At 41.8% G+C, this 20,080-nt stretch overlaps 1 protein-coding gene across 2 annotated transcripts in view; it reads left to right on the forward strand.

The window, feature by feature from the left end:
- Positions 1-6,950: 6,950 nt before the first annotated feature.
- Positions 6,951-20,080, forward strand: part of kkv (hyaluronan synthase-like protein kkv) — a 391,180-nt gene continuing 378,050 nt past the window's right edge. The window contains exon 1 of one of the 2 annotated variants that reach the window (XM_067145303.2): positions 6,951-7,237. The gene's annotated coding sequence lies outside the window, so the exon portion shown is untranslated. The remainder of the gene's footprint in view (positions 7,238-20,080) is intronic. The other variant, XM_068227201.1, reaches the window with a different exon arrangement.

Below are 20,080 nucleotides of genomic sequence, written 5' to 3' on the forward strand. Positions count from 1 at the left end.
AATGTCGTGACAGAACCGGGAATCGAACCCGGGCCTCAGAGGGTGGCAGCTAATCACACTAACCACTACACCACAGAGGCGGACTGCCATAGCTATTCAGGTCCTAATTTCAGGATTGCATTGCAAATTTTCTGTGATAATCTTGCCAAAGTATTGGAACTTAACTACTTGCTATATTGACTCATCGTCAGTGTAATAGGGACGGATTCTTGCTGAAGACACTAAACTTTAGTTTTACTGATGTTGATTTTTATTCCACAGATATTGACTTTCTCGTTTAGCAGTATTCTTGGCAGGAAGGTTGGTCATTGGTGTGAACTAGCCTTCCTCCCACTTTGATCCTTATTTGGGCCGATGATCTAGCTGATGAGGCCTTTTGAACAAATAAACATCATCAAACCAACAACGATCCTTATTTCGGTGTGTGTTTGGGACATGTTTATGATCCAGTCGGTGGCATTAAAAGTCTCGGTGAGAGAAGACTGCCTTCCCTCACCCAGCTAAAACAGTCCTTAAAATCTTTTGTCCTGGAGGAATAAGAACATGTAATTTGCATTTATCGTCCACCTCTGTGGTGTAGTGGTTAGTGTGATTAACTGCCACTCGCGGGCTCGGGTACGATTCCCGGCTCTGCCACGAAATACGAAAGGTGGTACGGGGTATGGAACGGGGTCCTATCAGCCTTGGGAGGTCAACTGAGTAGAGGGGGGGTTCCATTTCCGTTCTATACGTTTCAATCTTCCCAACCCCGCAGAAGACCCCTATTCAGCATCGCAGGTGAGGCCGCCTTGGCGAGGTATTGCTCCTCCTCCTCAGTTGTATCCCCGACCAAATGTCTCACGCTCCAGGACACTGCCCTTGAGGTGGTAGAGGTGGGACCCCTCGCTGAGTCCGAGGAAAAACCAACCTTGCACGGTAAACGGATTAGGAAAGAAAGGTACTTGAATTTCTCAATAAGAAAACTAGTTGTTTTGATTAATACTGTCCGGCTCCTTGGATGAACTGTCAGCGTACTGGCCTTCTGTTCAAAGGACTCTGGGTTCAATTCCCGGCAGGTCAGAGACTGGGTGTTTTTGTTCCTCTTATTACACGTCTCTTCAACAATTTACAACACGCTATAATACCAACCGCAACCATCACAAAAACATACAACAGTGAATACATCTCTCCATACAAGGGTGGCGTCAGAAGGGCATATGGATGTAAAAATGAGATAAATCCAAATGTACTGACGTCCACAAAAGTTCGGTAAATGGCTAGAAATAATAATAATAATAATAATAATAATAATAATAATAATAATAATAATAATAATAATAATAATAATAATAATAATAATATTTTAATTAACATTATTTTAAACTTTTGTCAGTCAAATATAATTGTAATAATGTTTTAATAATAATAATAATAATAATAATAATAATGAACATTCTGAAATCTTGCTCAGATACTTCGGGAAACTGTTAAATTGGGAAGAACCCAAAGATAAATGACCTAGGAAAAAATTGGCACAAAGGATTAAAGGTTAAATCCTACCAGACGAAAAGGAACTTCGTAAAATAATTGCGGAACTGAAGAATAACAAAGCCGCAGGTGAAGACTCGGTCACAGCAGAGATGCTGAAAAGTGGAGGAGATATCACAATTACAACTTTAAGGCAAGGAATGGAAACGATCTGGGAATCCGAAGTAATCCCTGATGATTTGAACACCGGTCTGATTCAACTTTCAGATAGGGGATAGAACGGATCGTAATAACTATCGTGGTATTTCCATTGTCCCTGTAACGTATAAGGCACTATACAAAGTACAGCAGACGAGGCTAGTGGAGCAAATAGATATCAGCTTGGAGAACATGATACGGGCTTCAGAAAAGGAAGATCATTCGTCGAGCAGATCTGAGTCTGAAAAGAGTACTGGAAAACTACATCTCCAAAGTTTCGCATGATTCGGTTGACAGGGAAGTGCTGTTTGACATACTGGTAGAATTCGGAGTAAACGCCAAAACAACTGAATTATTAAGCAGACATTAATGGACACTCGTTCAAAAGTAAAATTAATGGGGAAGATCTCGATGAAGTTTGAAATCAAATCAGGGGTCAGAAAGGGTGACGGGCTATCTCCGGTCCTCTTCAACTGTTTTGGAGAAGATCATCCGCGAAGGGGATAAAGAACTGGAGAAAAAAGACTGCTCAACCAAGTATATATTGGAGGATAAAATAAAATGGCGTCAAGATCAATTTCCGTGCATTCACAGATGTTGTAGCGATCCTGTATAGAAACACTTACACAGCTGCAGAGCAGATAAATATACTAAAGCAGATAAAGCAGGACTCCAAATTTCCTTTGAAAGAAAAAAAACAGAATATGTGACCAATATCAAAACAGACCCTCATCATTTGAAGACAGAGCGTGGTAAGATAGAAAGTGTTTACAGCTTCAAGTACCTCGGGGGAAGTCATACAGCTGAAAAACTAGCGAGAAACAGAAACTGAATAGGGAATGGACAGAAGAAAGAAGAGAGGCTGCAAGAGAAATAATGCAGAGATTTTGGGCCGCAAACAGGCTTCCAGTAATGTGTGATTGTTGCTTAACGTGGTCTCAAATGACCGTGAAAGAATATATTAATAAAATAATAATGATTTTTTTCCCTGGGGTTATCGGACACGAAGGGCCTTTGGCGTAGCAAGCAACCACCGCTCAGTGAAGACCTGCAGATTATGAGGTGACGTGTGGTCTTCACAACGAATACTCTCAGCCGTTATTCTTGACTTCAGTGTTGTGGAAACATCATATCCCGATAGGAAAGGCCAATTAAACGTCGGATAGAGACAGTGAAGTCAGATGTGGATGAGAGAGGTCTCAGATGGGGAGATGTCCTGGAACAGAAGATGTATGAAAACACGAAGAAGTGGCGAGCGCTTGTCCAGTACACTTTGGAAAATGGAGTTGCAAAATTATAATGATCCGTTCCTTCATTCTTTGTACGTAACTTCAAAGTTGTAACCAACTTTTACTTACATATTACCTCGTTCTCCGTTTATATTTTATATTTATACATACTAAAATGTTTCTCGTGTGAGCAGTAGGGAACTATTTATAATTGCTATATGCTGCATTCGGTAAGCATTTGCTATATTCTAAGTATTGAATATTTGCACAGTTATACCTTGCATTGAAAATGAAAATACTTAGCTTGTTTCCATTGATTCGACCGGGTGAGTGATAGAATGAATGGAGCCCCTATCTAGCAGCGAGGATAGAAATTGTGCTGGCTGCCGAAACCTGTCGCAATCCTCTGGGGCAATGATTAGCGACTGACAGATGAAATGAAATGATGTTTGAGAGTGTCGCTGGAATGAAAAGTGGCAGAGAAAACAGGATTACCCAGAGAAAAACCTGTCCCGCCTCCGCTTTATTCAGCACAAATCTCACATGGAGTGACCGGAATTTGAATCACATAACCCAACTGTGAGAGGCTAGCACACTCCCGTCTGAGCCACGGGGGCTCTATATCTCGAATTTTTATATAATAATTAGCAGAGCGTGCGCATGGTTTACGGCTGAAAGTTTGCAATGACACTTCACTGACGTGTCATTTTTAAGCAGCAAACATCTCACACTCTGGTGTCAAATCTGAATGAGCAGGACCTACAAATACCCAGCCGAACAGCTCACGGCAAGCGCGAACTCTGGAATGCGCTGTAACGCATAAGCATTTCCTCTAGAACCACTAGAGTTTACAAAAGAACTGAATCTGGCATGCAATTGCATTTTAAGTACACATTTTGGATTTATTTGGTCCTAGGACTAACCATTTCTTACTTTCTTTCTTAATTCGTATAACGTCTTGGGTTGGTTTTTCCCTTGGATTCAGCGAGGAATCCTCTACCGCCTCAAGGACAGTGTCCAAGACCGTGAGACTTTGTGTCGGGGAAACAATGGGGAGGAGGACCAGTACCTCGCCCAGGCTGCCTCACCTGCTATGCTGAACACGGGTCTTGTGTGGGGATGGCGAGATTAGAAGGGACAAACAAGCAAGAGGGAAGGAAGCGACCGTGGCTTTAAGTTAGGTTCCATCCCGGCGTATGCCTGGAGGAGAAGTAGGGAAACCACAAAAAAATCATTTTCAGGATGGCTGAGCAGGGAATCGAACCCCCTCTACTCAGTTGACCTCCCGAGGCTGAGTGGACCCCGTTCCAGCCCTCGTACGACTTTTCAAATTTCGTGGCAGAGCCGGGAATCGAACCCGAGCCTCCTGAGGTGGCAGCTAATCACACTAACCACTACACCACAATGAACCATTTTTTGTACAAATTTTTTAAATCTACAATCTAGAAATGACTGTGAATGAATGGCAAATGGAGGATGTTTTTGAACTTTAGAAGATGCACTTTTCAGAATTATATAATAGATCAAGCAAGCAAGGAAGCGAACTTGAAACTTCACATGCCTATTGGTATCGTGATCATAGCAACAGGACCTCCAGTTTTGCGTGGAAGCTGAACGACAGATAAGTGATATTTCGTTTCGAAAATCCTACATGCACTACCGGGACTCGAACAGTAGCCACCTTGATGAGAAGCCAGGGCTATCACACCCAAATGCAGGGTGAAGCCGAACACCACCAACAAACTTTCTGAGGTTATTCAGGGATACCTTCTGAGTATATTGGTATACCGTGGTCTGTTGCCCCAGTCAGCTTTGTACCTGTATTGCACTGAGAAAAATAAATGTTAGTTCTTGACAGACCCCGGGGTGTCGGAATTTTGTCCCGTAGGAGTTTTATAACGTGCCGGAAGCCAATGATGCCGTGATCATGCTGGTCGACATTTTGAACAATACCTGCAGGGGGACAGTTCTGCATTTGTTACGTAAACACCACACCGAGAGAATAGATTGAACACTCTGTGATACAAGTGTACGTGTTTCGTCTGAGGGTTGTTACATTACTCTGTTTGTTGCGTTGTACGGTTTGGTTATTGCATATTACAGGCTTTTTCACTGGTAAGAAGTTATTTTCACAGAAACAGGGATGACTGGGATAACAAACCGAATAAATCGTTATTACGTTTTTACTCTATAACGAGCCACCGGAGACCACGGGTCCCTTATACCAATATACTCAGAAGGTATCCTGATCAACCACCGAAAGTTTGTCGGTGGAGTTCAGCTTCGCCCTGTAAGAGAGAGTGGTATACCATTATTGATAATAATAATAATAATAATAATAATAATAATAATAATAATAATAATAATAATAATAATAATAACAATAAATATAGTTTGATATCTCTAAAATTGATGTAGATTTTAAGAGATCCCGGGTGTTAGATGTTTTCCCCACTGGAGGCTTTTAACGTGCTGGAAACCTACAAGATGAAATTGCCACATTTAAACACATTCAAATGCTAGAGACCTCAGATTGGATCAAGCGGATTGTGCAGCTGAGATATTCCTGTTTGTTTTTTCTTAGTTTAAATTATTTCTGGTTAGTTCTTTTATTTCTACTAAGCTATGTAAACCGAGCGAGTTAGTCGTGTGGTTAGGTTCGTGTGTCTATGAGCTTGCATTCGGGTTCGAATCCCACCGTCGGCAGCCGTGAAGATGGTTTTCCGTAGTTTCCCATTTTCACACCAAGTATGTGCTGGCTGTGTCACGGCCACGATCGCTAACTGCCCAGTCCTAGCCGCTTCTCATTCTTGCGTCGCTGAAAAACTCCGATGTGTTAGTGCAACGTTCCACTAGACAAAAAAATAAAAATAAATAAAAACTCTGTAAAAGGCAAATTTAATATAAATAAACATAATTTCCGATGTAACAGCTTGGTGTTAGGTTTCTTAGGCACCTCTTGGAAATTATATTGGCAACTCCGCCAGTTTGTTTCTCAGCTTCATATACACTGGCCATAGTGATCTGCGCTTGTTCGCAATGCAAAGGTTGGTACCATCCGAGCATTTTACTGCAGAGAATGTTCGGGATGAACCTTTATGAAACCTCACTAAAATGGCTGTCACCGAGCGAGTTGGCTGCATGATACGGAGTACATAGCCGAAATATTGAATTCGGAAGATGGTGAGTTAGAACACTACCATCGGCAGACGTGAATATGATTTTCCGTGGTTTCCCATTTTCACACCTGACCTTAGAAGTTAGGGCCTTTAAACAACAAGCAACAACAACAACCATTTTACACCAGGAAAATAGTAGGACTATGCCTTATTTAAGGCGACAGTCACTTCCTTCCCAGTCCTAACCCTTTCATATCACATCGTCGTGTTGCTAAAAATCGATCCGAGTTAGCACGAAGTTAAAACCACTAGAGAAAAATACGGCTATCATATCACTCATCTCTGGTTTCTCGTCTTTTCAATGTCCGCATCACAATAAGAACCTACTACTCCTACTACTACTCATTATCATTCCCGTTTTACTCACGACTAGCCACAGGAAAATAGTAGAACTGCTGTCCATATTTTAGTTAACTACTAGGTTTCGTTTCTACCCCAGCGGTGATGTTTCCAGTATGAGCTGAATAGTATTCCTCTGTATGCTTTTAGTTATCTTGTCTTATTAAAACCCATCTTTTAGATAAAAGCTTTACACCAAAGGAAATGGCTATATTTTAAAATTTAATTTTGATTTTCAACGTAATAAAAATATCCTATCGCACTTTAATATTTTATTGACTGAAACGAGGCCACCTATTTCCTGCGATGATGCTAATGTGGTATTAATCTTATCTCTTATATTACAATGCCATAGATTGTGCAAGGTATTGATTTTTCCTTATCAATCAACTTGTATTGATAAAGTAAAGATCCGAATGATACATTGTAGCTGCATCAGTAGAAGGATTGTGCTCGTGGGTGCTGGTGACGTCAGGTGTGCTGCAACCAATAGCTGAGCGCTTTCCCAGGTTTCTTTAGCAGAGATCAGAGACCGCTTCAGCGTGGAGATAGTTGGTCAGTTGGCCACAAGGAGACGAGAAGAAGGCTGTGTGTGGGGTTTGAGTGAACATCTGTCAGTGCGTGTCCATTTCTTCTTTTTCTTCTTACTCTTCTCTGTAACTAATAAGCTTTATCGTAACCGCAAAATGTTGAAGAATGCGTGGTGAGTGAGTGTAGACTGTGTTGTGTGGAGAACTTCTTAAAATTATGGATGGTCACAAATCCTAGCATTAAAACCGAGGACTTTAATTGACCAGAGAAAGTCAAGAGGATTCCTAATTTACGGTGAGTGCAACCTTCACTATATATACATTGTTGCGTCCATTGTCGAAGCTCTGTGTCAGACATATGTCGTTATACTTGAAAAAATCTTGCAGTGCGAATAAAGATAACCTACACAACAATGTTAAAGGCCTTTGAAGTAATTGACAACTTTGTCAAATAGATCTAAAGACTTAAAGTCTAAAGTTTGTAATGAAGTTTTAGATCTACAGCACACAGAACAAAGTTAGGTTTTAGTTGTCTTTGTGCGAATATTAAACTGTTGCCTTCTAAGAAGTTCCAATTATATCATTTATTTATTTATTTATTTATTTATTTATTTATTTATTTAACTTATAATTTCTTAAATTACAATTAGGAAGTGCCCTTCTAATTTCGTCATTTAATGAAGTTAAGATAATACCGATATAATTTTTTCCTACGAAATGTATATGATAATTTTGCTTGCTCAGTGCTAATTCGTTATTACTTTGAAATTTAGATACAAATTTTGGAATTTTGAAAGTTTTGAATATTAATTTTAGAGTTTTTTCAGTTGCAAAATACGTTGGCGGTATTAGAAAAACGTTTGAATGGTTTTAAATTCAGCTAGATTTTCTGCAAAACTGAGAAACTTTTAATCTTGTTTTACAATGCAGTGACACATTTGTCACTCTTCCATATCCGTGCGCGTGAGAGATGTGTGATGTAAACATCAGTGTAACTCATTACAAGGGTCTCCATGGTAGACATTTCCACGACGTCGAACATGTGCGTCCTACATACATCCCCCCCACCCATAACCAACCTCCTCCAGTCACTAACAACAATTCTCTTAGAGCAGCTGATCTCACTCGTCGGTCGGCACATTACTCATTTTCAAATTAACTTTTCCAATTTATTCTTAAACTGCAAAAAACAGAAATGTATAGGCATATAGTGGCGAAAGTTACGTGAGAGGTTCATACTGAAATGTAGATACAAGTCTAAGTCCGTTGACGGGACTTGAAGTCTAATAATAATAATGCTATTTGCTTTACGTCCCACTAACTACTCTTTTACGGTTTTCGGAGACGCCGAGGTGCCGGAATTTTGTCCCGCAGGAGTTCTTTTACGTGCCAGTAAATTTACTGACACGAGGCTGACGTATTTGAGCACCTTCAAATACCACCGGACTGAGCCAGGATCGAACCTGCCAAGTTGGGGTCAGAAGGCCAGCGCCTCAACCGACTGAGCCACTCAGCCCGGCACTTGAAGTCTTGAAAGGTTGATTTCATTCTTTAATTCCTGTCATTTGAACTCAGTAGCCGCTATTCGCAATTAAAGTAAATATTCTACGTAAAATCTTGCAGAAAACTTGTGTCCCGTCACGGAAGCATTCTAATTACTCCAGTTAAAGTAATGGTGTAGTTTGAACATGTGTCCCTCTTACCCAGAGGTCCTAGGTTCTACTCCCAGCTCATCCAAGGATTTTAATCCTGAACTGAGGGCTGGAATACTATTCATTCATCTCGTAAAGAGCTGGTTCATATATAAGTGGCAGTGGATCCGGGCAAGAAACCTAAGGGTACCATCATGCTCACGAGGGAGCACCCCAGTATCTATAGGTCAGCTGTCGGGGCAGCAGTCGTCTTGGCAGGCTAAGATTCTTAATGTGCATAGAGTCTTTTTTCACTATCATTTACAACTTATCTGGTTTATCGTTTGAAATTAAGTTAGATTAACATATGAAATATCAAACATTATTAACCATACAGCTAGATTATGGAAATGATGATTAATAGTACTGCTGAAAAACGAAATTACTAGTGAAATTAAGAACACAACAATTTATGAATGATGGGATCTGGAGCTGGAAGTAATGATAGTGCGTTGTTTTGAAAAGCCAAATATCTAGGTAATAGACTCCTGTTGGTAGGAAGAAAGTAATGTATGCCCAAGGAAATTAAGGCTCCGCCTTATTAATTAATTACTGTTTTATTTTGGTAATGGTTCGGCGTCGAGCACAGTGATATAAAATTTCCGCGATAGAGGGATTAAGAAGGGCTAGGACTGAGAAGGTAAATAGGGGTGTTTAAACAGTTCAATTTTGGTATTTTTAGGAGTTTAGAACATAATTATCGTACGGTCATCAGAATAAAAAACGACTACTTCTATTTGGGTGTACATTTTGGAAAAGAAATGGAATGTCTTCAAATCTAGTAACATGAATTAACAGTTGTTCCTGTCATCCTGGTAGGACGTTTTAACTATCAAGTAAAATAATAAAAATATAGTAATTAAGCAAAGAATGGAAGTCATTCTAGATGATTAAATCTGCATGGTCCTGAATTCACACTCCAAATACTGATTTCATTGCACGAAGGACGACTATTGTGATGATTAATTTTTTCTTTAAAACTTGTAACTAATTCAGTAAACATGTACAAACACAGCTAAAGTCGAATGCTATGGATTTCTCCGAAAATATGAGATGGTTATTATTATTATTATTATTATTATTATTATTATTATTATTATTATTATTATTATTATTATTTGCCTTGCCTTGCACCGACACGGATACGTCTTATGGTGACGGTGGGGTAGTAAAGGCCTAGTGGTGGAAACGAATCGGCCGTGGCTTTAATTAAGTCCCAGCATTTGCCTGGTGTGAAAATGGGAAACCACGGAAAACATATACAGGGCTGTCGACAGTGAGATTCGAGCCCACAATCTTCCGGATGCAAGCTCACAGTTGCGTGCTTCTAACCGCAAGGCCAACTCGCCCGGTATTATTATTTAAAATTATTATTATTATTATTATTAATATTATTATTATTATTATTATTCCATGCCTGCCATATCCTTTAGAAGTGATTGTAATCAGTGTGTCATACAAGGTGTGCCAAGGGTCGATAATCTTTTCAACTGATTAATTTAATTAATTAAACGGAAAATTGCATAAATAAAATTATACTGATGTTTTAATTTTATAATATTATACAGTCACCAAAAGAAAAAAATGAACGTATTCTACTGTATAATTTCTTCACAGGCCCGCTTTTCCAGGAATAATAGAATCTATAGATATAATGTTTGTTGTGGATGACCACGGGATTTTTATCCACATGGGATGTGAATTGCTTCTTTTTCCTTTTTTAACCCGTTTACGCTCCAGGGTTGGTTTTTTCCTCGGGCTCAGCGAGGAATCCCACCTCTACCGCCTCAAGGGCAGTGTCCTAGAGCGTGAGACTTTGACTCGGGGATACAACTGGGACGGAGGACGAGTATCTCTCCCAGGTGGCCTTACTTGCTGTGCTGAACAGAGGTCTTGTGGGGGATGGGGGGTTTGTAAGGGAGAGTCAAGGAGGAGGGAAGAAACCGGCCGTGACTTTAAGTTAGGTACCATCCCGGCATTTGGCTGGAGGAGAAGTGGGAAACCACGGAAACCCACTTCGAGGATGGCTGAGGTGGGGGTGGGGGGTGGAATCGAAACCCCTCTACTCAGTTGACCTCCCGAGGCTGAGTGGATCCCGTTCCAGTATTCGTACCAGTTTTAAAATTTCGTGGCAGAGCCTGAAATTAAACCACTTTATATGGAATTGCCAGTTCAGTTTAGGATTTGGCAGTTAGTTTAAGACCGAATGCACTTCCTTTCATCACGCGTTTGTCCTATTGAAAATCTCACCTTAAGTCTCCGGGATCCGAATCCAGGGTACTTGAGTGTGAAAATATTCTGAGTTCCAAGATGGGTAGACAGAAATGTAAAGAAAGCACGAAGGAAGATTATATTTTAGACATGTTAGGGAATTATGATGAGCCTGACTTTTATGAGCATAGTAAAGAAAAGTTGCAGTGAAGCCAGCTGTAGACATTGTCAAGTTCTGGTAAAAGGGCCAAGAGAATACTATTGCTAATGTTGTCTTTCCAGTAGCTGTGCAAATCATCATCATCATCATCTGTTTACCCTCCAGGGTCGGCTTTTCCCTCGGACACTGCGAGGGATCCCACCTCTACCGCCTCAAGGGCAGTGTCCTGGAGCTTCAGACTCTTGGTCGGGGATACAACTAGGGAGAATGACCAGTACCTCGCCCTGGCGGCCTCACCTGCTATGCTGAACAGGGGACTTGTGGAGGGATGGGAAGATTGGAAAGGATAGGCAAGGAAGAGGGAAGGAAGCGGCCGTGGCCTTATGTGAGGTACCATCCCGGCATTCGCCTGGAGGAGAAGTAGGAAACCACGGAAAACCACTTCCAGGATGGCTGAGGTGGGAATCGAACCCACCTCTACTCAGTTGACCTCCCGAGGCTGAGTGGACCCCGTTCCAGCCCTCATACCACTTTTCAAATTTCGTGGCAGAGCCAGGAATCGAACCCGGGCCTCCGGGGGTGGCAGCTAATCACGCTAACCACTACACCACAGAGGCGGACAGCTGTGCAAATACCAAACCAAAACAAAACAAACCAAACCAAACCCCATGGCACTACAGCCTTTTGAAGGGCCTTGGCCTACCAAGCGACCGCTGCTCTGCACGAAGGCCTGCAGATTACGAGGTGTCTTGTGGTCAGCACGACGAATCCTCTTGGCCGTTATTCTTGGCATTCTAGACCGGGTCCGCTATCTCACCGTCATATAGCTCCTCAATTCTTATCACGAAGGCTGAGTGAACCTCTAACCAACCCTCAGGTCTAGGTAAAAATCCCTGACCTGGCCAGGAATCGAACTCGGGGCTTCTGGGTAAGAGGCAGGTACGCTAGCCCTATACCACGGGGCCGGCTGTCCAAATACCGGGTGTGCAAAATAAAACTGACCCGGAAAATATTAACAATAAGACTGACGCGGTATTTACTCTTGTTAACGAACATCACAGAAGATGCTGGAAGTGGCCTCATTTGAAGAAATGAAAAACTGACATCCAAAAGTCCTGACTCCACTTCACTCAGAAACTAACACGCGAAGGTTCGTCTGGACGCTTTATCGCATGCACAACAGTAAACTTACAGGTATACAGATGCAGTTCCTTTTTGATAACGTTTCGCCACGACGATCTCCTAACTCCCACTTGCACAGATAAACGGCGTTGAGATTTCGCTGAATTCGTTTCAGGCTTTCCATCGCTCGAACAATGTTTTCTGTCGTTCGAACTACGGTTGTTATTCACTACACATACCTTTCTACGCCATTTTGCCACTAAGTTTTGCATTGCAAACTTTGCTGGAGGTTTTGCCAAAACACTTCCAGTCTTAAACTCTCCCGCAAACAGTTCCGCACAGGATTTCCGCGAATCGTGCTTCACACAACACTCGACAATGAGCACGCGCTGTTTCATCGTGAGCACCATTTTGTGTTGCATTCAACTGGTCAGTAAACACGCCTTCTCACTCACACGAAATGGCACAGCGACGTGCTTGGGAGATGCGGGAAATGCGCAAGCGCAGACATGCGACAGCAACCAATTGGTGCATCAAAATAGTGGTTTCCAGCATTTACTGTAATGGGCAGTTCTCTTGCTCATTAACAAGGGCCAATTCCGCGTCAGTCTTAATAGTATTAGTAGTTTTATTTTACCCACCCGGCACAAGCTGTTTTATCCTATTTCAGCCATTGTCGAAACATCCAGACATGCATAAGGCTGAAAATAACTCGGGAGTGAAAAGGTTAAAAGACCAAGATAGCCAAGTGCAATAACCACTAGCTTCTCATCAAGGTGGCCGGGGTTCCTATCGTGGCCAATGGATGTTTGAAATGAAAAGTCACACCTCCCTGGTTCAGCTTTCACGTAAGACCGAGGTCCCGTAGCTGATCACGATATCAGCAGCACAAGATTTGACTTTTGACTTGTTCAAGACTCTTATACCATCAGTGGAAATTAATAAGATTCGTGTGACGTGATGAATCCTGTTGATTACCACGTTATTCGGTTCTCGCCAGAACTAACAGATGTAAATCTTCATCAAGAACTGTCTGCCGCGAGGTAAATAACTGGTAAATTTAATTCTAATGGACTGCTGGCATACTTCTTGGTGAACAACTTTCTCCTTGACTAACTTGTTTTCGGCGTTTACTTGAAGACTGTCTAGATACCAGTCCTCAGTCTCACATACGAAGGTGCGCGGGAATATCGGGATTATAAATAATTGATAATAATAATAATAATAATAATAATAATAATAATAATAATAATATTCCATTCCATTCAACGACCGGGTCAGGGATGAGATGAATGAAGCCTCCAATTTACGGTGAGGATAGGAATTGTGCCGGCTGCCGAGGCCTGTCGCACTCCTTTGCGGCAATGACTAATAATAATAATAATAATAATAATAATAATAATAATAAATGAAATGGCGTATGGCTTTTAGTGCCGGGATTGTCCGAGGACACTTTTGGCTCGCCAGATGCAGGTCTTTTGATTTGATGCCTGTAGGCGACCTGCGCGTCCTGATGAGGATGAAATGGGGATGAAGACACATACTCTCAGCCCCCGTGCCAGCGAAATTAACCAATTAAGGTTAAAATTCCCGACCTTGCCGGGAATCGAACCGGGACCCCTGTGACCGAAGGCCAGCACGCTAACCATTTAGCCATGGAGCCGTACACAATAATAATAATAATAATAATAATAATAATAATAATAATAATAATAATAATAATAATGTGGTGTCTCAGCTAACTTGCGCACACGTTTCCATTAGATGCAATTTAGGCTGGCTGCGTGCCAATTTCGACGTTCTTTCTAACTCTACCAGATGGCAGAGATGGATATCTGTCGGGCAATCAATGGCTGAAATTTAAAGAATTTTGTCAAACACCGAAAGTGTCACGAGAGATCTCTTACATGCCGACATCGTACGACATGGAGTGTCAAATATTTTGTATGATTTATTTAATCTGTTTACCCTCCAGGGTTGTTGTTTTCTCGGACTAAGCGAGGGATCCCACCTCTACCACCTAAAGGGCAGTGTCCTGGAGCGATAGATATTCTGTCGGGGATACAACTGGGTAGAATGACCCATAACACTTCGAGGCAGCCTCACCTGCAACGATGAACAGGGGTTCTTGTGGGAGATAGAAAGGGATAGACAAAACAGAGGCAAGTAAGGGGCCGTAGCCTTAAATTAGGTACCGGTACCATCCTGGCATTTGCTTGGAAGAAGTGGGAAACCACGCATGGCTGAGGTGGGAATCGAACCCCGTCTACTCAAATGACCACCTGAGGCTGAGTGGACTCCGTTCCAGGCCTCGCACCACTTTTCAAAAATTCGTGGCAGAGCCTGGAATCGAACCCAGGCCTCAGGGGGTAGCAGCTAATCACGCTAATCACTACACCACAGAGTCGGGTAGTATCGGGTTTCAACTCGCGATCTTGGGGTCTAAAGTCCGACACTCGTTTCACTGATCTAAAGAGTGAACAGAGTAGTAATTAGTTATTTTAGTTGTTTAATGTCGCTGTCACATGGGGGGCGGATTTCGGCGACGCAAAGATAGGAAAGGGCTGGGATTGGGGAGGAAGCAACCATGACCGTAATTAAGGTACAACCTGGTGTGAAATGGAATGCCATGGAAAACCTCTTCGGTGCTGCCGACAGTGGGGGGTTCGAACCCACTATCTCCCGAATGCAAGTTGATAGCGACTTGACCCAAACAGCACAGCCAGTTGCTTGGTCTCTCCTAAATCTAAAAGGTGTTAAAAGAAAGTAAACGTACAATGCTTTGATACCCATTTATTTACAATTTGCATTACGTCGCACCGATACAGACAGATCTTATGGCGGCGATACGATAGGAAAGGCCTGGGAGTGGGAAGGAAGCGGTCGTGGCCTTAATTAAGGTACAGCTCCAACATTTGCATGGTGTGAAAATGGCTGCCCATAGTGGGGCTCGAACCCACTACCTCCCGTGTGCAAGTTCACAGCTGCGCGCTCATATCCGCACGGCCGACTCGCTCGGTGCATTGATACCCAACAGTAGATTATAACTGATGTTTTTGCCTCATTATTCGTGTTTTCGTAATTTTTCGAATAGTTTTAGACCAAGGCTGAGTAGCTCAGAGGGTAGAGCGATGGCCTTCTGATTCCAAATTTGCAGGTTCGATCCTGGCTCAGTCCGATAGTATTTGAGGGTGCTGAGATACTCCAGCCTCGTATCGGTAGATATTCTGGCACGTAAAAGAACTTCTGCGGGACAAAATTCCAGCATTTCGGCGTTAGCACAGACGGTAGAGCACTGGCCTTTTGACTCCAAATTTGCAGGTTCGATCCTAGCTCAGTCTGGTGGTATATGAAGGTGCTCAAATACTCCAGCGTCGTGTCGGTAGATTTACTGGCACGTAAAAGAACTTCTGCGGGACAAAATTCCAGCATTTCGGCGTCTCAGAAAACCATACAAATAGTCAGTGAGACGTCGAACAAGTATTATTTATTTATTTATTTATTTATTTATTTATTTATTTATTTATTTATTTATTTATTTATTTATTTATTTATTTATTTATTTATTTATTTATTTATACTTTTAGAAATCAGAACGTTTGGAGCACCTGGTAACACTGATCCCTAATGAACCTGTAACCCACGCAAAGGTTATGTAGTGAGAGTTGCATAAGCAGTAGGGGTATCCTAAGGCCGTGTCCTTTACTGTTACTTTTTATAAATTTTCTTGCTAATTGCTTTACGTCGCAACGACACAGACAGGTCTTATCGCGACGATGGGATAGGAAAGGGCTAAAAGTTGGAAGGAAGCGGCCGCGGCCTTAATTTGGGTACAGCCCCAGAATTTACCTGGTGTGAAAATGGGAAACCACGGAAAACCGTCTTAAGGGCTGCCGACAGTGGGATTCGAACCCACTATCTCCCGGATGCAAGCTCACAGCTGCGCGCCCCTAACCGCGCGGCCAATTCGTCCGGTTACTGTTTTTTTGAATCTGTTTACAGAGCCGTAATGCACGCTAGGATAGAGGACACGTGCTACTTGTTGAAAAATAGTATTTTTAACCTGTGACTATATAAAATCCATTTTCCAATGATTGCGTAAAATTCTGTTACTTCCTCTGTCGTGGGACTAATCACCGAGTGAACAAGCCGACTCTCATAACGCTTATCTCTCTCAACACATAAAGTTAATAACTTTCAGATCACCGGTACGCCAGCTGCTGATAACATTATAATACGCAATATCAGATCAGAAAATCCAATACTTGGTCTATAGTGGCGTATGGCACATCCCACACTATGGCTGATATCCGTCAATGCATCTCACCTGGAGCTGATTATGATGGTGGTTTACGAAATCTCTAAACGCGATGTATCGAGCTTCAGTAAAGGGAAACAGGTAATTTACTTCTGGAGTGAACTGTGTGTTAAAAAGGAAAATAGTGGAATAAACAACTTAACATAAACCATAGGAGAAAGAGAAGATGTTCGAGGTATAAAGAGAACAGCGCTTGACCGAGTAAGGTCGGATAGGAAAGCTGAAATAATAATAATAATAATAATAATAATAATAATAATAATGTTGTTGCAGCTCTTAACGCCGCCCTATCCTGTGCTAACCTTTTCATTTCTACGTAACTACTGCATCCTACATCTACTCTAATCTCATCATCATCATCATCATCATCATCATATGTTCACCCTCCAGGTTCGGCTTTTCCCTCGGACTTAACGAGGGATCCCACCTCTACCGCCTGAAGGGCAGAGTCCTGGAGCTTCAGACTCTTGGTCGGGGGATACAACTGGGGAGTATGACCAGTACCTCGCCCAGGCGGCCTCACCTGCTATGCTGAACAGGGGCCTTGTGGAGGGATGGGAAGATTGGAAGGGATAGGCAAGGAAGAGGGAAGGAAGCGGCCTTGGCCTTAAGTTTGGTACCATCCCGGCATTCGCTTGGAGGAGAAGTGGGAAACCACGGAAAACCACTTCCAGGATGGCTGAGGTGGGAATCGAACCCACCTCTACTCAGTTGACCTCCCGAGGCTGAGTGGACCCCGTTCCAGCCCTCGTACCACTTTTCAAATTTCGTGGCAGAGCCGGGAATCGAACCCGGGCCTCCGGGGGTGGCAGCTAATCACGCTAACCACTACACCACAGAGGCGGACTCTACTCTAATCTGCTTGTCATATTCATATCTTGGTCTACCCCTGCCATTTTTATCACATATACTCCCTAAAATCTAACTGAACAAGTGCTGGGTAACCTAAGATGTGTCCTATCATTCTATCTCTTCTTCTTGTGAAATTTATCCAAATCAGTCTCCTCCCACCAATTCGATTCAATATCCCCACATTCGTGATTCGATCTACCCATATAACCTTCAGCATTCTTCTGTAAGTCTACGTTTCAAAAGCTTCTATCCTCTCTTTTTTCTGAGCTAGTTATCGCCCATGTTTCACTTCCATACAACACCATCCTCCAGACGAATGTCTTCAAAAACGTCGTTCTAATTCCTATATCAGTGTTCGAAGTCAGCAAATTCTCTCTCTTAAGAAAGGTCTTCCTTGCCTGTCCTAGTGTGCACTTTATGCCCGCTCTACTTCCGCCATCGCTAGTTATTTCACTACAAAAGCAATAATATTCATCTACTTCCTGTAAGACTTCATTATTTCCTTCATTACCTGACTTCGTTCGACTGCACTCCATTACATTTGTTTTCGATTTATATATTTTCATCTTGTACTTCTCCAAGGCTGTGTCTGTACCGTTCAGCAATTTCATCAAATCTTCTGCAGACTCAAATAAAATAGCAGTATCATCGGCAAATCTCAGTGTTTTGATTTCCTCTTCTGGAATTGTGATTCCTTTTCCAAATTCCTCTTTGATTTCCGTTACCGCCTCCTCTACATAAACATTGAAAACGAGAGGGGACAAACAGCAATCTCGGCTCACTCCTTTCAGGATTGCTGCTACTTTTCCATACCTTTCGATTATTATCACTGCAGACTGATTTTTGAACAGATTGTAGATCATTCTTCTTTCTCGCCATGTGATCGTAATCACCTTCAGATTCTCAATCAATATTATCGAATACCTTTTTTAAATCTACAAATACAGTGTGCGTGAGCTTGTTTTTCTTAATTCTATCCTCTAATAATAATAATAATAATAATAATAATAATAATAATAATAATAATAATAATTGACTTGCCGTTTATGCCATTTAGCCTATCTGGATGTTATTTCAACATTCACATTCTCTTCAGCCGAGGACAGACACGCTGATCTCTCCTGGACGATCTATCGCTAAATTTTAATTTTAAATCATTTTGTTGGGTGAACATCTAACGTCTCACTAGATTTCTATTAAATGGCAACATTGCACGGCAGGTATTTAGATTTTTCGCCCTTCAAAAATCCGACTACCTCTGTTGGGTTTGAACCCGCGATCTTGGGGTCCGGAAGTGGATACTGTAACATTGATCTTCAGAGGGAAATGAAAGAGACAAAACTGGCACAAGTACGCGGAAAACCGAGCGAGTTGGCCACGCGGTTGGGGTGTGGTTTCCCATTTTTTTTTCACTACGCCAATGCTGAGGCTATACCTCAACTCACAATAATTCTTAATCCTCAACTGAAAGTTGGAAGGAGTTTGATTCAGCCTCGCTAGGTCCCCTATGAAGCTGGGTGAATTGAGAGTCAACGAGCCCGGTCGTGAGTGCTAAGGAATACAGTTGAGATGTCGTTTCACTATACAAATGGCACGGTGATATCTGAAGGTTATCCAACTGAACAGTAGTCGTACTGAATGTGTTGTAAGTGCTAGAGGTTTATGTGATTTCAATTTTGTTGATTTTTACATCTGGAGCAAGGTGAAAAACGCAGATCTTCAAGGTCCGTTGCGTGAAGGAGGATTGAGCTACGCTCCAGGTTCGCAAGAAGTGTGCTTAGTTTCGGTGTCCCACTTCAAGGAATCGGTGCCAGTTGTACGGAGCCAGCCGTTCTGCTTCGAGAGTCTCGGAGGTGCTAACGAGGCATGGTGCCTAAAAACTGGGACGAGATGTGGTTTCGGAACAAAAGCTGATATCACACGCAATATCTTCTCCGAAGGTTTCCTCCTTACATAATAATGACATTCACCGATGTTTATAATACCTAGGTAATTAAAATGTATGTATGTATGTATGTATGTATGTATGTATGTATGTATGTATGTATGTATATTTGACATCTCCTAAACCACTGGATCAATTTCACTTATAACTTACTATCCGAAGAATAAAAATCACAAACGAACGTTTTATTTAAAAAATATATATTGAATTCTGAGTAAATTTCGCATTTTATTGCATTTTCGAAAATGGTTTACAGGTCATCAAAAATGAAACAATGAATATAAAAGTGGAAACTGGTATGATTATTTCGCATAATATCGCTACAGGAATGTGATAAATCGTCACCCATGAATGAGGGTAAGCCACCCTTAGCATTCTTAGCTGTGGGGTTTGGGAAAAGATGAGATATAAAAAATAATCGAAAATAGTGTCGAGAAAGTTTTGGGGGTCGTTGAGATGAGTAGTGACACTCTGAGTGTCGATTAAATCCAAGTTCAGCACCATTCGGCATGAGGGTGAGAAGGGGTAAAGGAAAATAACCAAAATGACTGAGATTACAGATGTATTTATGTTCTAACATAGTTCTCAACCAAACTACGTACAAATATGACTTACTATCTGGAAATAAATGTTCTGTGGAGGCAAAACACCCCTAGAATCCCAGGGGAGAGATGAAATATAACAACCAATCAGAAACGAATGATATTAGTGCCGAGTTCACAGTTTAGGAGTCGCTAAGATAAACTGTGACACTCTGGATGCCGTTTAAGGGCCGGTATTATAATAGACGTTTAAACTGTTGGTTCAGTTTAAACTTCAGTTTATCTGTTAGTCGCGTA

Source organism: Anabrus simplex, chromosome 4 (genome assembly GCF_040414725.1).
Source record: "Anabrus simplex isolate iqAnaSimp1 chromosome 4, ASM4041472v1, whole genome shotgun sequence".
NCBI classification, from domain to species: Eukaryota; Metazoa; Arthropoda; class Insecta; order Orthoptera; family Tettigoniidae; genus Anabrus; species Anabrus simplex.